A 22,844-nucleotide genomic window follows, 5' to 3' on the forward strand; every position below is an offset into this window, starting at 1 on the left:
GCACTGACGTCTGTTATCATGAAATGCTTTGAGTGGCTAGTCATGAGATGGATAAAAGCCAGCCTCCCAGATGGTCTCGATCCATTGAGTTCACCGAATACGGCAACCGATCCACAGCAGATGCTCTCGGACATCTCAACAACAAGGACACCTATGTCAGACTGCTGTTCATAGACTACAGCTCTGCCTTCAACACCATTATCCCAACAAGACTAGTAACCAAACTGCAACCTTGGACTTGACCCCTCCCTGTGCAGCTCACCAACAGACTGCAATCAGTCAGGATAGGTAACAACACCCCCTTCACAATAGTCCTCAACGCGGAGCCCAGCATGGATGTGTGCTCAGTCCTCTACTGTGCTCCCTACACAACACGACTGTGTGGCAAGATTCAACTCCAATGCAATCTGTAAGTTTGCAGATGATATGACTGTGCTGGGTCATATCTCAAACAATGATGAATCAGACTACAGGAGGGAGATAGATCACTTGGTTGCATAGTGTACCGAAAACAACCTCTCTCTAAAAGTTGGAAAGACCAAGGAACCGATCATTGACTTCAGGAAGTGCAGCACGTCTGCCCCCCCCCCCCCCCATCTACATCAATGGCTTCGAAGTAGAGATGATCGATAGCTTTAAGTTCCTGGGGGTCACTGTCACCAACAGTCTTTCCTGGTCCACTCACATTGATGCAACAGTCAAGAAAGCCCAACAACGTCTCTACTTCCTACGGAAGCTAAAGAAATTCAGCATGTCTGCATTGACTCTCACAAACCTCTACAGATGTGCCATAGAGAGCATCCTATCAGGCTGCATTACAGCTTGGTATGGCAACTGTTCAGCCCAAGAACGCAAGAAACTGCGGAGTGTGGTGAACTCAGCCGAACGCATCACACAAGCTTGCCATCCTCCCATTGATTCTGTATTCAGCTCCCGCTGCCTCAGAAAGGCAGACAGCATTGTCAGAGACCTCTCATACCCAGACATTGCCTTTTTCCAGACCCTTCCATCAGGCAGAAGATACAGAAGTCTGAAGACCCACACATCCAGACATACGAACAACTTCTTTCCCACAGCTGTTAGACTCCTCAATGACTCTCCCTTGGACTGATCTGTTCCCTGTAAGAACATTATTCACAACACCTTATGCTGCTCTTGTTTGGCCCTTGTTCCGCACTGTAACCAATCACTATTTGTTGATGTACCATTGTCAATGTGCTCTGTTGATTATTGTTTTGCTACTATGTACTGAAGTTAAAAACTCACCACTATTCTTAGAATTCCCCCTATACCAAAAAGGGTCGATATTTAAATGGTGAACAGGGATTCTCACTCATTGATTCCTATGCAGGCTTGGGTGGGTGCTATTCAGGTCAAACTATGTTTTCAAGTTATCCCCCGGTATAACCCATACCTTCACAGAAGAATTTTACCTACTTACCACTTAGCAACATCAATATCCTGGGTCCTATTATTATATTTTTTTCTTTTAAAAGATGCAATCACTGTCTTTACAGATAAGTAAAAAGATCTTGCTTCTGGATCCTTCTGGTTGGTTGAACGGACCTTCAGGCCCAACTTGACAATCAATCTTCTTTTTAAAATCTGGTCTTCTTTAGATGTATTTGCTGTTCTGCTCGGTTGATATGGTATATCTTTCCCTTGTACTGAGCTGTGAGAGCTGGCTCTGCTGGCTGTCTCTGTGCTGACTCTGAGCTGACTCTGCCTCCTCTTTAAATTCTGGTCTTCCTTAGATGTATTAGCTGTTTTAGCTCAGCTGCTTTGCTCTGTCCTTTCCCATGTCCGAGCTATGAGAGCTGACTTGTTCCTTCTCTGCTTCGCTGCCCCTTTCTCAGGGTTTATATATCTTTCTAACAGTTATTAAGTTTTTATGACTTTATTGTAAAGTAACTTTTATTTCACTTGGATTGTAAAAGGTACCTTTAATCTGAATTTTTCGAACATGACTAAGTATTCATTTTGAGCATGACCTCATCTCATAGGCCTCTGATTACATTGTTTCCTTTGTGATGTTCAAAAAATGCTTCGATTTCAAAGGTGGTGTGACTTTTGATTCCTGTCATTTCTATAGTTTTATTATTATCAAATTGTGCCCCAGCTCATAAGTTTGACTTTGATTTGGGTCTAATTTATGTTCTCATAGACACGTTGTCTCCAGCTTTCTATATTCACCTGGTGTCAGCAAAATTTCACACCTAGAATTGTAACCTAATTCAACTGAACCTCATCCATTCTTTTCCAGCTGCTTACTTAACTTCAATGAAGGTGTGAAATATTGCTTTTAGCTTTATACTAAAATTCACTGATTGTGTCTTGAAAGACCTGTTTGGTTTGTTTGCTAAGCCTGCTTGACCAAGGCTATCTGCATTTTACAATCCTCTCCCGGCAGCTGCTGTTAAGCCTTTGTGGGATTTTCCCTACATTCTCTCATATTTCTCAGATCAGGTATTGCCACATTTCCATGTTTCAAATTACATATCTTTCCATATTTTCAATTACAGTACGTACTGTGTACGTTCCCTTGGCCGCAGAAAAATACTTTTCACTGTACTTCGGTACATGTGACAATAAATATCAATCGATCAATCAATAAATAACAATTAATCAATCAGAAGAGGAAATAGTATAAAAACGTCAAAAGCTCTGCATGGTCGCATGGGAGAACTTTGAGATATGGAGCATCGCAGATCACTAATTCTCAATTTGTGAGATTTTTTAATTGATTTATCTCAAATGGTAACCAAGTTATTTTGTATTCACTGTTTGATGTTTCAATGGTGCTAATATTACCCAGCATCCTGCGCGGATGTGAATGTGCCCTATTCACACCACAAGAGCCCAGTGCGCAGACGTTGTGCAATATCTGAGCACGCGCAGTGCCACTTTGTTCGGAGCCCTGTGAATGCGGAGGGGGATTTTTGGGCGGGTGAGTCAGTGGGGCGGAGGGAGGAATGGAGCCAGGCTTTATAAACACCGGTACAGGCCCCAGGGTCTGAATAAGTCCCGAGTTTGGAGCTGCGGGGCCTTTATCCGGATCAGGCCCAGTTCCACCGCCGCCATCTTCGTTCAGCGGGCAGCAGAGCGCATGCGCGGACCTCGACATCTTTGATCAGAGAATCCCTGGAGTGCAGAAGGAGGCCATTCGGCCCATCAAAACTGCACCGACCCTTCGAAAGAGCACCCTACCTAGGCCCACTCTTCACCCTATCTCCACCTGACCTGTGGAAGGAAACCGGAGCAGCGTGAGGAAACCCACGCAGAAACGGGGAGAATGTGCAAACTCCACACCGTAACCCAAGCCCGGAATTGAACCCAGGTCCCTGGTGCTGTAAGGCAGCAATGCTAACCATTGTGCCACCATGCTGCCTAAGGGGCTTCAGGGTTCCAGTGACCAGGAGAGAAAATGTATGACTCATTGATTGAAAGGTCAGGTTTACAGGCACCCTCTTTAGAGGGAGCTTCAGGGTGCATCTGCGGCCATCTGAATAACTGAAGAATAAGATCATCAGAATTAGCAGCAGGAGAAGGCCATTCAAACCATTGAGGCTGCTCTGCCATTCAATAATCCCATGGCTCATCTGATCATTAATTCAATTTTCTGCCTGTGCTTAACCCTTGACTCACTTGTAAGTAAAATGGTGTGTAACACAGCCTTGAATATACTCCATGGTCCTGCCTCCACTGCTTGCTGGGGGATACTGGTCCCCTGAGAAACATTTTATCCTGATCTCTTGTCTTAAGCCCTTATTTTTAAACTGTCTCTGCAGTTCTAGATTATCCATTGAGGGCAAACATCTTTTCAGCACTTACCCTGTAAACTGCCCTCAAATACTTATATGCTTCAGTAAGATCGCCTCTCATTTATCTAAAATCCGTTACACACCTTGCCCAACATTTCCTCATGAAACCAACTCCTTCTAGCCAGGCATCAGCTCAGTGAATTTTGTCTGAACTGCTTCTAATTAAGTATATACCATCTTAAACGGAGCAGAGTGGCTGTCACTGTGGCTTCACAGTGCCAGGGTCCCAGGTTCGATTCCCCACTGGGTCACTGTGCGGAGTCTGCACGTTTTCCCCGTGTCTGTGTGGGATTGCTCCGGGTGCTCCGGTTTTCTCCCACAGTCCAAAGACGTACAAGTTAGCTGGATTGGCCGTGCTAAATTGCCCTTAGTGTCCAAAAAGGTTAGGAGGGGTGATTGGGTTATGGGGATAGGATGAAAGTGAGGGCTTAAGTGGGTCGGTGCAGACTCGATGGGCCGAATGGCCTCCTTCTGCACTGTATGTTCTACACCAGGAAACAGAAGGAGAGAATGTTATGAATTGCATCCTGGACTGACAGATGGATTTTGAAAACTCCTTTTACAGGAAGTTAGAATGGGAGTATTTGCACAGCAATCTCAAATCAACACAAAATGTTTAACTCTTAATTTATAACCACAATTGACACATGACTGGTAATTTCCTTTTACAGGGAGTTAGAAGAGTTGAAGACTGCGATTTTTCTCTGATTCCAGTGTTGCTGAATTCTTTTGAGCTGCTGCTTCAGTAGCAGGGTTTAAATTTGAAAACCGAAATTGTTCCAGAGGTGAGTATTATTGAGCATTCATCTTTAATTTAGAGTTGTTAGTGTTGTGCTTTGTTATTTGTGCTCTGGTTCCAGGGCTCTGAGGTGGGTTTGACTCCTTTACAAACAAAGGACAATACAGCACAGGAGCAGGCCCTTCTGCTGTCCAAGCCTGCGCTGATTCTCCCCCCCCCCCTCACCTTGAACTTCTGCCCCCTTGTAATTATCATTCCTGCCCTGGGAAAAAGCAACTGTTCACCCTATCTATATCCCTCGTAAATTTATAAACTTCTATCGGCTCGCTTCTCAGCCTCTGTCTCTCTAGGGAGAACAATTCCAGTTTATTCAAACTCTCTTCGCAGCTACTGTGGATCTGAATCCATATTTCACCCATTGCTCTTTTATGCCTCTGCCCTTCCTGATCACCCTCTGCCATTGTTTGACTTCTTATGCCTCTGATAGTAGATTTATTATTTTATTTTATTTTTTTATTGGGGAGGCATGTGGCGCAGTGGTTAACACTGGGACTGCAGCGCTGAGGACCCAGGTTCGAATCCCGGCCCTGGGTCACTGTCTGTGTGGAGTTTGCATATTCTCCCCATGTCTGCGTGGGTTTCACCCCCACAACCCAAAGGGGCAATTTAGCGTGGCCAATCCACCTGCCCTGCACATCTTTGTGTTCTGGGGGTGAGACCCACCCACTGGGAGACTGCAAACTCCACACAGACAGTGACCCGGGGCCAGGATCAAACCCGGGTTCTCGGCACCGTGACGTAGATCTTACATTTATTTAACCATGTTTGGTATTTTACTGTTGTTTCTTCCAATGTGTCTGAATGAAGTTTTCACTGCTGCCCATCCCTTGGCTGTGTGCTGCTGATTTACCATCTTTATCTTCCCATGGTCAGGAATTGTTTTTCCTGCACTAGAGATAATTTATTTTCTGCTCATCAGCTGATAGTAACCATCAAATTCTGCTCCCTGTGATTGAAGATTTGAGATTACTACCAGACCAGCCATGATCTTATTAAATGGTGGAGCAGGCTTGAGGGGCTGAATGGCGACTCCTGCTCCTTGTTCGTGTGTTCATATTGATGCTGCACACCATGAGATGTTAACTCTGTTTCTCTTGCCAGTTACTCGCTGACATGTTGAGTATTTTCAGCATTTGCTCTTTTTATTTCAGATTTTCAGCAACCACAGTATTTTGCTATCATTTTGTTGTAGGGGCTGCTCACAAAACCGTATCTAGAAGCAGAGATAGACCAATTAAGAACTAATTGTGATCAGGGAGGGTGTTGGTTGTGGAGGTTAATCTTTGGCCTCCAATTACAGTCCTTTTTCACAGAATCAGTGAATGATTACATTACAGATGGAGCCCATTCAGCCCATCATGTCTGTGTGGAGTCTCTGTTCTCCCTGTGACTGCGTGGGTTTCCTCCGGGTGCTCCGGTTTCCTCCCACAAGTCCCGAAAGACGTGCTGTGAGGTGAATTGGACATTCTGAATTCTCCCTCTGTGACCCGGACAGGCGCCGGAATGTGGCGACTGGGGACTTTTCACAGCAACTTCATTGCAGTGTTAATGTCAGCCTACTTGTCACAATAAAGATTATTAATATATGCTGGCTCATCCCACTGCCCTGCCCTTTCGTCACTTACCTGGAGCTTTTTTACTTTCCAGGGTCTTGTCCAATTCCCTTTGGTTTGTTGTATCAGTTTGGCTGGAGTGGAAATGTAGGAAAAGCTGCTGGGTTTAACCCCGAGGACTTTGTAACCTGGTACTCAGCGATGATTTCAGATGTAAAATTGTCAAGGGAGGTACAGGGAATGGCACTAAGTCATCATCCTCATTTGGAGAATTTGGTGCAGACACGATGGGCCTTCTTCACCCTAACAATTCAGTGATTGGGTGATCTAGAATAGTTTGCCCTCTTGGCAGCTCGAGCATGTGCTGCTCTAAGAAACTGTCCCAAAAACACTCTGTGAGCCCATCTGCCTGGCTACCTTTACCAATCTGATTTGCCCATTCGACATGGAGATTAAAATCACCCATGATTATTGCCGTACTTTTCTCATCAGCCATTATTCCTCCCCGTATTCTCCCTCCTACAGTGCAGTTACTGTTAGCGGGACCTAGAAACTACTCCCACAAGTGACCTTTATCATTTATTTCACTTACCAATCCAATTGTACACCTAGATCTCCAGAACTAAGGTCATCTCTCTCTATTGTAGTAATGTCATCCTCAATTAACAGAGCTGCCCCTCCACATCCTGTCCTTCTGAAAAGTGACATAGCCTTGAATAGTCAGAGCCCAGCCTTTGTCATCTTGCAGCCGTGTCTCCGTAATGACTATCAGATCAAAGTACCTGGAGTACTGTGCACACTTTTAGTTTCCTTAACTAAGGAGGGTGATTCTTGCATCGGGAGCAGTTCAGAGAAGGATCACCAGGCTGATTCCTGGGATGAAGGTGTTGTGTTGTGACGAAAGGTTGGGTCTGGACTCATTGGAGTTTAGAGGTGACCATATTGAAACATATAAGTGTTGCTAACTTTTGGTTGGCTCTTAATTTGTAATTTGCTCTGTTTGTTTAACCTTTGCTCTAGAGTCGCCAGGTATCTTTATGATACCGCCACGAGGTTCAAGTTCAAGTAATGATCAATAACTCAACACACCAATTAGTAAGATTCAAATCAAAACACATTTATTATACACAGTAAATCACCACTCATGCATAAACTCTACTTTCTAGACTATTCCTATCACTAAAGGGCCTATACTTAGCTTCGGAATTGGCCCACCAGGTCAGGGGAACAAATGGCCTTTCGTTCAGGTCCTGAGTCTGCAGGATTCAAAAGCTGGTATGGACTGGTATCTAGGAGCGCCTATCTTGTAGAGAGCGTTGACTGGAGACTTACTTGGTTGATGCGGCAGTTTAGACAGGTCACTCTCAAGGGTTGATTCAAGTTGCTGAGAGACCCTGCCAAAGAAGGACGATTTGAACTTGGGGGCTTTACTTTATAGTCCCCAGGGGCTTCCCACCCTTCGGGGCGGACCCCGTACCTGGTTCCAAATGATTGGACTGCATTCCGATCATTTGGATCGATTTCTCCAATACTGGAGTTGTTCCTTGATCGCTGGGCGGTCCCTAAATGTCTGGCCTTCCTTTGTCTTGGCTCCTGCTGGCGCCGAGGAGTCTGGCTTGGCTTTATTCACCTTAAGTGTTGCAATTGTGCCTTGGAATCGCTCATTACTATGCAGATGGCTGCTGGTTTCAGTGCGTCTGGTTTTTGCAAGTTTCAATACACATGATTTCTGCACTTGCTCAATTTTGCCTGTGTTGGCTGAATTTCCCTTCAGTCTTTGCGGTTCTCCATTTTAAGTCGGGAAGTGGCCAACCCAGGTGGCTACATAAGATTCTGAGGTAACATGATAGGGTAGATAAAGAGAGGATGTTTCTCCTCATGGGGGATTCTGGAACGAGTGGGCAGATTGATAAAATAAAGGGACCCCATTTCTGATGTAGATAAGGAGAAATGTTGTGTGTGTGTGTATGGGGGGTGGGGGGGGGGGGGGGCAGGGGGAGAATGGCGCTGATTGTTGGTGCTGCTACCTTTGGGTCATCCCGGTCCGTTGCCTCTTCTAGTTCCAGTCGGAATTTTGGGGGCAAATGGAAGTTACATGTGTTGGCTCCAGTAAAAAGGGGTGACACAGTGGTTAGCACTGTTGCCTACAGCGCCAGGATCACAGGTTCGATTCCAGCTGGGTGACTGTTTGTGTGGAATTTGCACATTCTCCCCGTGTCTGTGTGGGTTTCCTCCGGGTGTCCTTGTTTCCCCCTCACAGTCCAAAGAAGTGCCAGCTAGGTGGCTCGGCCATGTTAAAATTGCCCCTTAGTGTCCAGGGATGTACAGGTTAGGTGGGGTTATTGGGAAAGGGTGGGGGAGTGTGCCTAGATAAGGTGCTCTTTCAGAGGGTCAGTGCAGACCCGATGGGCCGAATGGCCTCCTTCAGCACTGTAGGAATTGTATATTCTATTCTATGGAAATTTACAGCTTTTGGAGAACAAGAGAGGAAAGCATGTTCCATAGGAACTAGAATTGTTCTGCATTTCTGAGCTATACTGACAGTGATGACACTTGTAAACTCCTTTCACAGGGTATTCAAAGTGGAGGATTTGCAGTAAGAAATCTCAAACTTCACATCCAAGACCTGAGTAACTCGATTTGTTGGGACAGGGAAAACTATCAGCCATATTGCCATCAGTGTGACTGGAAAAGCACCGAGACACGGACACCTATTCCATGGAGAAACCTTGGAAATGTGTGGATTGTGGGAAAAGATTCACTTTCCCATCTCGGCTAGAAAATCATCGACGCACTCACACCGGGGAGAGGCCGTTCATTTGCTCTCAGTGTGGGAAGGGATTTACTACTTCGCCTGACTTGCTGAGACACCAGCGAGTTCACACTGGAGAGAGGCAATATACCTGCTCTGTGTGTGGGGAAGGATTCAGAGATTCATCCTATCTGCTCACTCACCAGCGAGTTCACACCAGGGAGAAGCCATTCACCTGCTCGGTCTGTGGGAAGGGATTTGGAGATTCATCCAACCTGCTGAGGCACCAGCGAGTTCACACTGGGGAGAAGCCATTCGCCTGCTCCATGTGTGGGAAAGGATTCAGAGATTCATTCTGCCTGCTGACTCACCAGCGAGTTCACACTGGAGAGAGACCATTCACCTGCTCTGACTGTGGGAAAGGATTCCGAGATTCATCCAACCTACTGATTCATCAGCGAATTCACACTGGGGAGAAGCCGTTTACTGCTCCAAGTGTGGAAAAGGATTCAGAGATTCAGCCAACCTGCAGAGACACATAGAAAATAGAAGCAGGAGGAGGCCATTCGGCCCTTCGAGCCTGCTCCACCATTCAATATGATCATGGCTGATCATCCAATTCAATACCCTGATTCTGCCTTTCCCCCATATCCCTTGATCCCTTTAACCCCACGAGCTATATCTAATTCCTTCTTGAAATTACACCAGTGAGTTCACACCGGGGTGAGTTCGTTCATCTGCTCCATGTATGGGAAAGGATTCATTCAGTCATCCAACCAGCTGTCACACGTTGGAGTTCACACAGGGGAGAAACTGTTTATATGCTCTGTGTACACCCGAGAGAGAGACCATTTACTTGTTCTAACTGTGGGAACGGATTCATTCAGTCAGCCAACCTGCTGAGGCCCCCAGCGAGTTCACAAGTGCCGCCCTACAATCCTCCTACATTCATATCTAAATCATAAACCACAAACAGCAACGGCCGGAACACTGCTCCCTGAGGGACCCCTCTGGACATATGCTTCATAAAAACACTACTCGACTTTCACCCTCTGCTTCCTGCCACTCAGCCAATTTTGGATCTAATTTGCCAAATTTCCTTGGATCCCATGGGCTCTTACTTTTGCTGACAATGTCTAATGTGAGACCTTATCAAAAGCCTTGCTGAGGTCCAAGTAGACTACGTCAAATGCATTTCCCCCATGTACACACCTGGTCACCTCTTCAAAAAATTCAATTGTGTTGGTCAGACATGACCTCCCTTGAACAAAACCATGCTGGCTGTTCTTGATTAATCCCTGCATCTCCAAATGCAGATTAATTCTGTCTCTCAGAATTGCTTCCAATAGTTTCCTCACCACTGTAGTTTCCTGGTCTGTCCCTTCCTCCCCTTTTGAATGATGGTCCAACATTGGCTATCCTTCATTCCTCCGGCCCCTCTCCTGTGGCTAGAGAGGAATGGAAAATTATTGCCAGTGACCCTGCTATTTCCTCCCTTGCTTCACTTAACAACCTGGGATACATTTCATCTGGCCCTGGATATTTGTCTACTTTTAAGCCTGCTGGACCACTCAGACTGTAATAAAATTCGAGAGATTAACATAGACCTCCTCCCTGTCTATGTTAATCTCTCAAATTTTATTACAGTCCCTGATTTCTATACCCACACTGTCCCTCTCACGAGTGAACACTGAGACAAAGTATTCATTTAGAATCCTACCTACATCCTCCGGCTCCACACACAGATTACCAATGTGCCCCTTAATGGGCCCTACTCTTTCCCTAGTTATCATTTTACCCTTAATGTATTTGGAAAACTTCAGATTTTCATTTATTTTACCTGGCAGTATCCTTTAATGACCCTTTTTGCTCTTCTAATTTCCCTTTTAAGTTATCTCTTGCACACTCTATATGCCTCTAGGGCTTCTGCTGTTTGGAGCCCATGATATCAGCTGTAAGTCTCCCTTTTTCTCCTGATCCAATGCTGTCTATCCCTCGATATCCAGGGTTCACTGGATTTGTTGGTGCCATTTTCTTGATTGGAACATGTCCTTGTACTCTCACTATTTTTTCTTGAATGTGTCCCAGTGTTTTGTCTAAAAGTGTCTGATCCAGTCCACACTGGCCAAATCAGATCTGATCTTATTAAAATCAACCTTCCCTCAGTTTAGAATTTGATCTCAGGCCCATCCTTGTCCTTGGACTGGCCGGTCTTCCAATTTTCGTTCCAGTGGACTGACTCTGTGAGCGAGGGCACATTTCCACTGCAATGATCTGCAAAGGCAGATGTTGTACATTAATTTTATCCTGGATAGTAAATTGTCTTTTTCCCACCACTGCAAATGTCTTGTCCTTCATCAGTCCTCATTCCGAGTGTTGGTCGCACTCTGGACAATCTTTCTCCACTGCTCTCACTGCCTGTCCCATCGAGAGGCCAGTCCACATTCTGATATTATCCACCCAGGCCATCTTGGGCCTTCCTTGTACACGGTTTCCAGGTGCCTGGCATTACCTCTTTTTCCAAACACTCTCTATTCGCAGCACATGTCCAAAATACATGAGCTTCCTCAACATCACTGCCTCAAACAGATTCCTCAAACACCAGCTTTCTCCAGCACCCACTCATTCATCCACTTTGCCGTCCATGACACAGGGAATATCCGTCTGAGTACTTTCATTTCAAACACTTTTATTGGAGTCTCGTTGCTTTTCTTTTCTTTAAATTCAATTTTAAGGGGCAATTTAGCGTGGCCAATCTACCTACCCTGCACATTTTTGGGTTGTGGGGGTGAAACCCACGCAAACACGGGGAGAATGTGCAAATTCCACATGGACAGTGACCCAGAGCCGGGATCGAACCTGGGACCCCGGCATCGTGAGACAGCAGTGCTAACCACTGCACCACCGTGCTGTCCCTGTCGTCACTCTTGATGGTGCATCTTCCACAGTCGCACATTGTCACCAGCAACACAAGGGCTTTCAGAAGGTGAATGTTAATTGTAACCCAGATGCTGCGACTGATCCATACTCTTTAAGTGAGATCACAACAACATGACCCTTATGTCTGACCTGAATTTATTTGAAAGACTCTGCATCTACCATTACAGGCAGATCAAACATGAATACATTTGTCTCTGTTCCATTGAGTCTACAGCACAGTCGGCTCAATTGGTCTGTGTCAGTATTTATGCTCCACATGAGGCTCCACCCACCCCTCTTCATCTCCCCCCATCAGCATCTCCTTCTATTCCTTCCTCCCTCATGTCTGTTGATAACTTCCCCTTCAATGTATTCCTACAGTTCACCTTCAAACCCTCGCTGTGCACCATGTTCCACATTCTCTTTATTTGAGGAGCTGTCAACAATACATTTCCCTTTACACTCTTTTGAGCAACTAAATTTGGGTCAAATTAACAAATTAAACAATCGAATCAAATGAACGAGGAGAAACCCTTTAGATTATACAATTTACAGTGCAGAAGGGGGCCATTCGGCCCATCGAGTCTGCACCGGCTCTTGGAAAGAGCACCCTACCCAAGGTCCACACCTCCACCCTATCCCCATAACCCAGTAACCTCACCCAACACTAAGGGCAATTTTGGACACTGAGGGCTATTTAGCGTGGACAATCCACCTAACCTGCACATCTTTGGACTGTGGGAGGAAACTGGAGCACCCGGAGGAAACCCACGCAGACACGGGGAGAACGTGCAGACTCCACACAGACAGTGGCCCAAGCCGGAATCGAACCTGGGACCCTGGAACTGTGAAACAATTGTGCTAACCACAATGCTACTGTGCTGCCCGTTAAAAAGAAAACAAAAAACAAAACTCCCAAAGGAAAGTTACAAACTTCAAATCGTAATGTGGTTCTGGGGAAAAATAAAGTGCTCCAGCCCCCGCAGTGCCCATTGGTCATGGAAGACCTCAGTCATGCAGACACCACGTGCTCCCTCTCCAGCCACTGGGTGCCCATTGGTCATGGAAGACCTTGGTCTCAAAATCAGAGTAATACAGGGCAGAAGAGGCCCTTCTCATGAGAAACCTCTGGAGGAGCCCTTTCCCTGATACAGCTCTCGGTTCTAATACAGCAATCACAGGGTGAACATTCCAACACAGCCCTCTGCTCCAAGTTACAGATACAGATACTTATCTGGTTATTCAGTACACAGAACATTATTTAAAATTCCGATCTTGTATATGTAGGCTTATTATTAAAACTCTTAAAAGCTTGTTTGTAATCTCTCAGCTAGAAACCTGTCTGTTCTCCTTATCAAGTAAGTGCTGCTGATATTACGACTTTGAGGTAGAAGCATTTCACCAACGTGTGCTTTTACTCTTAATGCAGGCGTGTTGGATCTTTACCCCTTTTACTAAACCTTTTAACTCACTCTTACAGTCATAAAAAACAACTGGTTCACTGAGTTCCTTCAGGGAAAGGAACCTGCAACCCGGTCTGGGCTACAAAATTATGAGGGGCTTAGACAGAGTGGATAGTCAGAGGCTTTTTCCCAGGGTAGAGGGGTCAATTACTAGGGGGCACAGGTTTAAGGTGCGAGGGGCAAGGTTTAGAGTAGATGTACAAGGCAAGTTTTTTTACACAGAGGGTAGTGGGTGCCTGGAACTCGCTGCCGGAGGAGGTGGTGGAAGCAGGGACGATAGTGACATTTAAGGGGCATCTTGACAAATACATGAATAGGATGGGAATGGAGGGATACGGACCCAGGAAGTGTAGAAGATTTTAGTTTAGACGGGCAGCATGGTCGGCACAGGCTTGGAGGGCCGAACGACCTGTTCCTGTGCTGTACTTTTCTTTGTTCTTTGGGCGCACACAAGACTTTGGCCTCTACGGGAAAAGAGAAAGACGTGTATTGGGTGGGGGAAGGAAGGGGTGAAGTGGGGGAGGGGGTGTATTTTATACAGTTGGATGATTAAACTGGGAGGAGCGGGGGGCTTGTGGAGCAGTGGGTAGTGTCCCTGCCTCTGAGGCAGAAGCTCCAGATTCGAGTCCTAACCCAGGATTTGATGGTCAAGGAAATCTGTCCATGCACCCACCGGCTCCATCGCTCCCTCCGCATTTCTGCATCTTCACTAGTTTGGAGCTACGACAGAAACGACTCACCATCACTATCACTGTGCATGATCCAAACATTGGGCGGTATTGCGCTTGCGCACTGCTCTCCTGTGGTGGAATAAACTACATTCACTACCGCGGGGATACTGGATAAAGACGCCGACATTGAAGGTCAGAACCAGTGAACAGTGACTCTTTTTGATATCGTGTGGCGAATTGGGAGTGCTGGGGTGGACATCAATAAAATTAGGAACCAAATTCTACAGATTCGCAAGTAAAACTTTCACTCTTTGTGCACAAAAGTGCTGTTCTTTCTGTCCACAGGTCTTACAATGTTCCTGGGTCAGGAATCTGGCTTCGGGCAGCACGGTGGCGCAGTGGTTAGCACAGCTGCCTCACGGCGCCGAGGTCCCAGGTTCGATTCTGGCTCTGGGTCACTGTCCGTGTGGAGTTTGCACATTCCTCCTATGTTTCCGTGGGTTTCGCCCCCACAACCCAAGGGGCGAACAGAGTTGGCGGATTGGACACGCTAAATTGCCCCTTTATTGGAAAAAATGAATTGAGTAATCTAAATTTATCAAAAAAAAAGGAATCTGGCTTGAACTCGATTGTGCACAAGATTATTGCGTGGGTCCTGAGCTATGGAGGGATTAAAACTAGACACTGGGAATTTTAAAGGCTGATAGCATCAGAATTTGACTCCACTGGAGACAAAATGTTACCTTAGCTACTGTTAGGGCAGAAAAGTGAAATATTGTCCAAATAAATATCGAAAATAGATACAAAATAATGAGCTATCAAGCTCTATATCTTTAACAAACAGCGACATGGAAAGCGGAAGATGAATGACCTTTAATGACCTGGTCCACTTGCCAACCAATTGCCATTCTTCAACATTCTTACACCGTCAAGAGTTCAGGGGCTCAGAGGCAAAAATAACATGAGGCCATGAATCTAATTTTAAATACAGTTGAAGAAACGGTTGAAGAGGATTCTCCCCACCATACAAAAATGCGGGACTTCTTCACACTGCAAAAACCCAGCCAATTGGTAGGTGTGAGGTTGCAAGATAATTATTTCTTTACTTTGTAATTCCATAATCCAGATGTGATATATTGGGGACACTCCCTTCACTCCCTTTATTAATAATGTGACTGGGGTAATTGAAATGTGTAGTATTAATGGATCAAATTCTACCATGTATTCTGTGTTACTAACCAGGAAACTCCCAATATCTTTTAGCACACAGGTAGATCAATTTCTCCACAGGAATTAATTTAATGTGTGAGAAATCATCCGGGATTCTCAGCATGAACAGTGGGGGGGGGAGAATTTGTTTTACATAGAAAATTGGAGGAGGCCATTCGGCCCTTTGAGCCTGCTCCGCCATTCATCATGATGATGGCTCATTATCCAATTCAATAACCTATTCCGTCGTCATATCCTTTGATCCCCTTCACCCTAAATGCTATATTTAACTGCTTCTTGAAAACACACACGGCCGGATTCTCCGCTCCTGAGTCTAAGAGTTGACATCGGGGCAGGGTTAGTGGACTTCTATGACAGCAAAACTGGCACCGCACCTGGGCCAATGCACCGACCATTAAGGGCACCGGGCCACATGGAACACGATCGATTCCAATGAAAAGCGGTGTCGGTATCGCCAGGGTCGGGATTGCCACTCGAGAGGCTGACATGCTGCAGCCGCATATTAGCACTCCGCTCCACACACACACTCATCCCAGCAAACAAGATGGCACTGGTTGTGCTGGAGCACAGCCATCCTGTTGATGGGTGGGCTGGAGAAAGAGGGTACCCCTGCTGGTAACCTGGGGGACAGTGGGCAGTCAGCGTCTTATTCACTCCGATTGGTTGGAGGAGAAGCTGCTCCGTTTGGTCCTCCAGTTCCGCCCCTCTCTTCCTATTGGTCCAGAACAGCCGTCAATCACTTCCCGGGCATTGTGAGCTGGAGCATGCGCAGTGCCGATGCTGGTCTCGGCCGGGAGGTTTCACTGAAACCCGGTGGAAGCCCCAAACCCCAATAAGAAGTTTCCGGGCCCGGGTTTGCATCGAGCGGGGGGACAGCTGCAGCCTGCTCCCGGTGACAGGCCTGAGTTAACAGCCGCCATCTTTATAGAGGCTGCAAACCCGCAGGGGGAAAACATCAGAGATAGAGTTTGTTGTGAAACCAGTGGGTTGTTGTAAAACAGGAGGTCAGGGTTACAGTCAACAACAACCTATCCAGTCTCTCTGTTAACCTCATCCAAAAACTCACAGGATTTTTTTCAACAATGAGCAGCACGGTGGTGCAGTGGTTAGCACTGCAGCTTCACAGCGCCGATGTCCCTGGTTCGATCCCTGCTCTGGGTCACTGTCCATGTGGAGTTTGCACATTCTCCCTGTGTTTGTTTGGCCTCCACAACCCAAAGATGTGCAGGGTAGGTGGACTGGCCAGGCTAAATTGCCCCTTAATTGGAAAAAATGAATTGAGTACTCCAAATAAATTTTTTTTAAAACAACCTCTATTTATATAACACCTTTAACTTCATTAATCATCCCAGTCAACTTCACAGGAACATTATAAAACAAAGTGAGACACCCAGACACAAAAGGAGATATTAGGGCAGGTGACCAAAAACTTGGTCAAAGAGGTGAGTTTTAAATTGAGTCTTAAAGGAGGTAAGTGAGGTGGAGGCGGGGAGGTTTAGGGCGGGAATTCAGTGCTTGGGGCCGTGGGAACTTAAAACCATGGCGGACTAATTAGAATTGGGAGTGTACAAGAGTCCAGGATCAGAGCTGTGCAGATATCTCAGGGGGTTGTGGAGCTGGAGGAGATGACAGACACAGGGAGAGACGAGGCCATGGAGTGGTTTGAAAACGAGGATGAGAATTGACTGGGAGCGAATGAAGTCTCGGAGCACAGGGATCATAGGGGAAAGGAACTTGCTGTGAATTAAGACATGGGTAGCAGACTTTTGGATGGATTTAAGTTTCCAGAGGTAGAATGTGGGAGAGCAGCCAGGTGTGTAATGGAATTGTCCAATCGGGAGGTTACGTTGGCATGACCGAGGTTTTAGCCCCAGGCGCAGACACAGGAGAGAGGCCGGATACTGTAACGTAAGTGGAAACAGGCGGTCTTAGTGATAGCACAGACATGAGTCCAAAGATATGCAGGTTAGGTGGATTGGCCATGCTAAATTGCCTCAGTGTCCAAAAAGGTTAGATGGGGTTACGGGGATAGGGTGGAAGTGTGGGCTTAGGTAGGGTGCTCTTTCCAAGGGCCGGTGCAGACTCGATGGGCCGAATGGCCTCCTTCTGCATTGTAAATTCTATAATTCTATGAGGTCAGAAGCTCATATTGGGATCAAATGTGAAACCAAGTTTACAAAGAGACTGGTTAAGTCTCAGACTGTTGCCAGGGAGAGGGATAGAGTCGGTATGTCAGGAATGGAGATTGGAGCGGAGTAAGATTTGTTTTATCTCTCCTTCATAGATAAGTCAGTCCGGTCGAATGAATTGAAGCAAATTTTTATTTCTTAAAAACACATTTTGGTACATTCAGACAAGATTAACTGGAAAATGCTTTCTCCGTGTCTTTTAAAGTGTCCTTGAACAAGTAGAAGCAAAACTTTCAAAATAAAAGTGACCTCAGATTTTAAAAGTCATTTCAACAGAGGCCTTTGTTGAAATGTTTATTCTCCGACGGCTATAATAATAATTTAATCAATTAGACGGAACACATTCTTCAGGGAATCTTTATCTGGATTTAGCCCCTTACTAAGTTTCATTGGTTCTAGTTCTCAGCTGAGACCCCCTTGATTCGTTCAGGAAAGTGTCAGTAGAGGGCATCACGGTGGCGCACTGGGTTAGCACTGCGGCCTCACGGCACCGAGGTCCCAGGTTCGATCCCGGCTTTGGGTCACTGTCCGTGTGGAGTTTGCATATTCTCCCCGTGTTTGCGTGGGTTTCGCCCCCACAACCCAAAAATGTGCAGGGTAGGTGGATTGGCCATGCTAAATTACCCCTTAATTGGAAAAAATGAATTGGGTACTCTAAATTAAAAAAAAAAAAATTTTTTAAAGTAAGTGTTAGTCACTGAATAGGCGATTGGTTAATTAGACATGAATCAATTATCCCAAGTTGATTAAGTGTCCCATGACTTTTTGTCCCACGTTCCAACTCCCTACATCAAGTCTGGTCTCAGCTATGATATTGTTTCAATCTTGTTGAATGTACCTTCATATCAGATCATGTCAGAACTTGTAGTACGTTATTTGTAACATTTGAGACAGCCACGGACAGTATTCCTATAACTTACTCATATTATTTTATATCATTTCTACAGATTCAGTAATTTTCAGGAATCATTTTAACTAATAATTGCTGAATCCAACATTCTGTGACCGAACAGTGGATTCAGTCTTGTCCATATTTGATTGAAGTTATTTAGTCAGCAGGAAGAGAACCAGAATGGGCCCCAAGTCTGATATCCGGTATAACTTAGTTCGAGAGAGAGGGGAAGAACGAAGGAAACCCTGGAAGATTTGGAGAAACGACCTTCGCGATTGCTCATCAAATCTCCACACAATCAGTTCTGGACACAAGGTTAACATCTATTATTCTGTCTGCTCAGTTCGGGTCATTCAGATTGATGTCTGTCACAAGTCATGGATGAAGTGACTTATAAAGCATATTCTTACCTCTAATTATATAACTTTGGTAAAAGGATGTAGAAATAATGATCTAATATTTTATTTGGATTTCAGCCCAGGGAGGAGGGAGAGTGTGTGGGATGGGGATTTACAGCTTTGGGGAAAGAAGAGAGAAACAAATGTTCCCCAGAAACTGGAATTGTCTGTTCTGAATTTCTATCCTGTACTGATAGTGTGGCCTTTGTAAACTCCTTTTCCAGGGCATTAGGAGAGGATTTTCAGACAGGAAACAAACCAAATATCACATTAAGATCTGACAGTGTCACTCAATTGATCAGGATCTGAATATCCTCAGACTATGAATGTGGAATGAAAAATGTTTGTTCTGTTTATGGGAAAATGTGTGGCTGGAAACACACCGAGATACAAACGCACCCGCATGAGTGTGTTCCAATGAACTGACTGTGGAAAGAGCTTTAACCAGTTACAGCCTGAAAAGACACACGAAGGGGAGAAACCATACACGTGTTCTGTGTGAGGATGAAGCTTCACTTGATTGTCTAAAGAGGAAATGCACAAAGACACTGACTCCATGGAGATAGCGTGGAAAGGTGGAGATTGTGGAAGTTGGATGTTCATTCAGTTTAGTGATAATCAGGTCGAAGGAGCAATGGGTAAGTCTCACAGACAGGATGAGCTCTGAGAGAGCATGATGGGAGATAGCAGGAAAAGAGGGGAAAGATGCAAGTTCAGAATTTGGACAAGAAAGGACTTTCGAGGCAGTTTTACTGAGTGGTTTAGTGGAAGAGGAACAGCAGAATCAGCTGATTGGATTGTTTCAATGGGTGGGGTTTTCCAACCCTGCCTACTGGCGGGATCTTCCAGTCCCACAGATCTCTCGATCTGCTGTTCTGATTCATTGGGTTCACTGTCGGCCTCTTGGGGTCTGTGGAAGAATTCCCAGAGCCTCATTCGCCTGATGAATTCCCTGGAGTGGAGAAACTATTACATCTTTTTCACAGCCTTCAACACGTCATCGATGAAGATGAACATCTTGCCAAGGTCATCCCCACGACTTGCTTTCAAACATCTGCGCAACCTCAAATAGACCATTGTTTGCAGCAAACTACCCAGCCTTCAGGAGAACAGCGACCACGACACCACACAAGCCTGCCATGGCAACCTCTGCAAGACGTACAAGGTCATCGACATGGGTACCACCATTACACGTGAGAACACCATGGATGTCCCGAAGCGTGGTACATTGGCGAGACTATGCAGACACTGCAACAATGGATGAACGGTCATCGCGTGACAATCGCCAGGCAGGAATGTTCCCTTCCAGTCGGGGGACACTTCAGCAGTCAAGGGCAATCAGCCTCTGATCTTCGGGTAAGCATCCTCCAAGGCGGCCTTCAGGACGCGCGACAATGCAGATTCGACGAGCAGAAACTTGATAGCCAAGTTTCGCACAAATGAGTACAGCCTCAACCGGGACCTTGGATTCATGTTGCATTACATTCACCCCCACCATCTGGCCTCAGTTTACAAAATCCTACCAACTGTCCTGGCTTGAGACAATTCACACCTCTTTAACATGTGATTATCCCTCTCCAGTCGCACCGTCTGGACCTGTAAAGACTTAATTACCTTCAAAGACTCACATTCAAAGTACCATCTTGCATCATTGAATTTTTCTATATATATGTTTGTGGAACCCACCTCTTCATTCACCTGAGGAAGGAGCTGCACGCCGAAATCTAGTGATTCTAAACAAACCTGTTGGACTTTAACCTGGTTTGTAAGACTTCTTACTGTGCCCACCCCAGTCCAACGCCGGCATCTCCACGTCATAAATGAGAAGCATTTAATGCTTCTGTCAGTTTCGAACCTTTGGCGCGTTAGCTGACTGTGATAACCTCTATGCTACAGAAACAGCTGGCAGCACAGTACCCAATGGACCTATGCAACGTTCAACTGCCGCTTTCAATAGTTCGGCTGGGAGGCCAGGTCACGTATTGCATGAAGACAGCTGTTTCTTTAAAACAGATGTCTCAACTTGTAAGACCATAAGATATAGAACTTACATTGAACTTTAGCATTTATTCAGTAAATATCTAACGGAATAATACTCTGTTCAATCATTAATGCATCATTCTTATCTTCCCATAGAACATTTCCACCAATTTTACTCAATATTAGTTTCATTATTCAATGTTGAACATCTGTATTTATTTGTTATATATGACTTCATTTTGAGTAGCTCTCGAGTCTTCACTCTGAATAACTCTGAAATATACACCATTGAATTGCAAACATGACTGACCAAGAAAATAAAGTGTGTCGCTGGTAATACAAATTCAATGAATCTTTGTTGAGATTGACCACAGGCAGATACCGTTCATGTATAAGGAGGGGTGACAGCAAATCCGCACTGGGCCTGGATTTCCTCATCTCCTTGAGTGGCTTTTCCTGTTTCTCCATCATGAAGACCGATTTTCAAAAAGGTGGTTCAGTTAAATCTCGGCTATTTCCTCTAATTCAGTAACAGTATTGTTTCTGTCTGTCTATATGAGCACACATTACCATTAGATATGTTTTGGATGGTGATTAAAATATTAATCTGCGCCTACAAAGCCACTAAATTTTTATGTGAACTGAGCAAACTGCCAAGATCCGCACTTTGTGTTTTCATGTATGGAACGATCTGTCTGGACTGTACGCAGAACAATACTTTTCACTGTACCTCGGTACACGTGACAATAAATCAAATCCAATCAAAGAAACAGTTTCTTACTCGTTTTCAGATTGAACAATGAGCCGCCTTAAAAATTATTCATTCATGGAAGGTGGGGGTCACTGGCTGGACCAGCATTTACTGCTCATTCCAATTGCCCTTGAACTGCGGGTCTTGTGAGGCTATTTCAGAGGGCATTACAAATCAACCACTACATTGCTGTCATCGATCATGAGTCACATGGAGGCCAAGCCACGTTAGGAGAGAAGATTTCCTAAAGGACATTAGTGAACCAGACGGCTTTTTACAACAATCATTTGTTTTTAAATTTGAGACTTTTATTCAATTTCAATATCTGTCACAGGGAGATTCAATCGCAGATTCCCAGAGCATTAACCTGGGTCTCTGGATTACTAGCCCAATAACAATACCATTACCACTGCCTAGCCCACATAGTCTTGGCAGAATATGTTGTCTTTTAACTTCTCAAAATTATAATTTATTTTTTCAAACAAATTCTGATAGCTCTGCAGTTTCTGGAAACATTTTGGTTAATAGTGTTATTTCTTAAAATAAAGATCTAGTCTTTACAATATAATTACCTAATACACCAATTCACTAATGATAATCAATGTTCACTACTGAATAATCATGAATTTAATTATTGTTTTTTCTTCTGAAATCAATACTTTGTTAATATAGAAAAGGTACAGAAGGTGAAATGGCTGCAGGAAGCCACATGTTCGAGGTATAAAAGGGCTTCCTTGACCTTGTTACTAATGAAAGTGAATAAAAATAACAATTTAAAAACTAAATGTGATCACACATGCGTACTTACAGCTTCCTACTTTACAACAGTGAATATGTTTCGAACGTACTCCATGGTGCAGCACGGTAGCACAGTGGTTAGCACTGTGGCTTCACAGCACCAGGGTCCAAGGTTTGATTCCCAGCTGGGTCAGTATCTATGCGGAGTCTGCACGTTCTCCCCCTTTCCGTGTGGGTTTCCTCCGGGTGTTCCGGTTTCCTCCCACTAGTCCCAACAGACGTGCTGTTACGTAATTTGGACATTCTCAATTCTCCCTCCGTGTATCCGAACAGGCCCCGGAATGTGCCGACTAGGGACTTTTCAAAGTAACTTCATTGCTATGTAAACCTACTTGTGCCAATAAAGATTTTTATTATTATCTGGGTCACTGTCCATGTGGGGTTTGCACATTCTCCCCGTGTTTGCGTGGGTTTCGCCCCCACAATCCAAAGATGTGCAGGGTAGGTGGATTGGTCATGCTAAATTGCCCCTTAATTGATAAAAAACTAATTGGGTACTCTAAATTTATAAAAAGAAAAGATTTTTATTATTATAATTGGCTTTTAAACACTTTAGGAGGTCCAATGGTCGTGAGAGATTTTATAGAAATGTACAATTGTTCTAGTGTCTGCAAACTAGGATAAAGAT

The 22,844-nt window shown here is 45.0% G+C and overlaps 1 long non-coding RNA gene across 1 annotated transcript; it reads left to right on the forward strand.

Moving 5' to 3' along the window:
* The first annotated feature begins 2,875 nt into the window (after positions 1–2,875).
* Positions 2,876–21,994, forward strand: LOC140419762 (uncharacterized). The gene is made up of 3 exons (XR_011946015.1): positions 2,876–2,947; positions 4,493–4,606; positions 18,345–21,994. It is a non-coding gene; the product is annotated as an uncharacterized lncRNA (long non-coding RNA).
* Positions 21,995–22,844: the final 850 nt, after the last annotated feature.

The sequence above is a fragment of the Scyliorhinus torazame genome, chromosome 5, assembly GCF_047496885.1.
Source record: "Scyliorhinus torazame isolate Kashiwa2021f chromosome 5, sScyTor2.1, whole genome shotgun sequence".
Taxonomy (NCBI): Eukaryota; Metazoa; Chordata; class Chondrichthyes; order Carcharhiniformes; family Scyliorhinidae; genus Scyliorhinus; species Scyliorhinus torazame.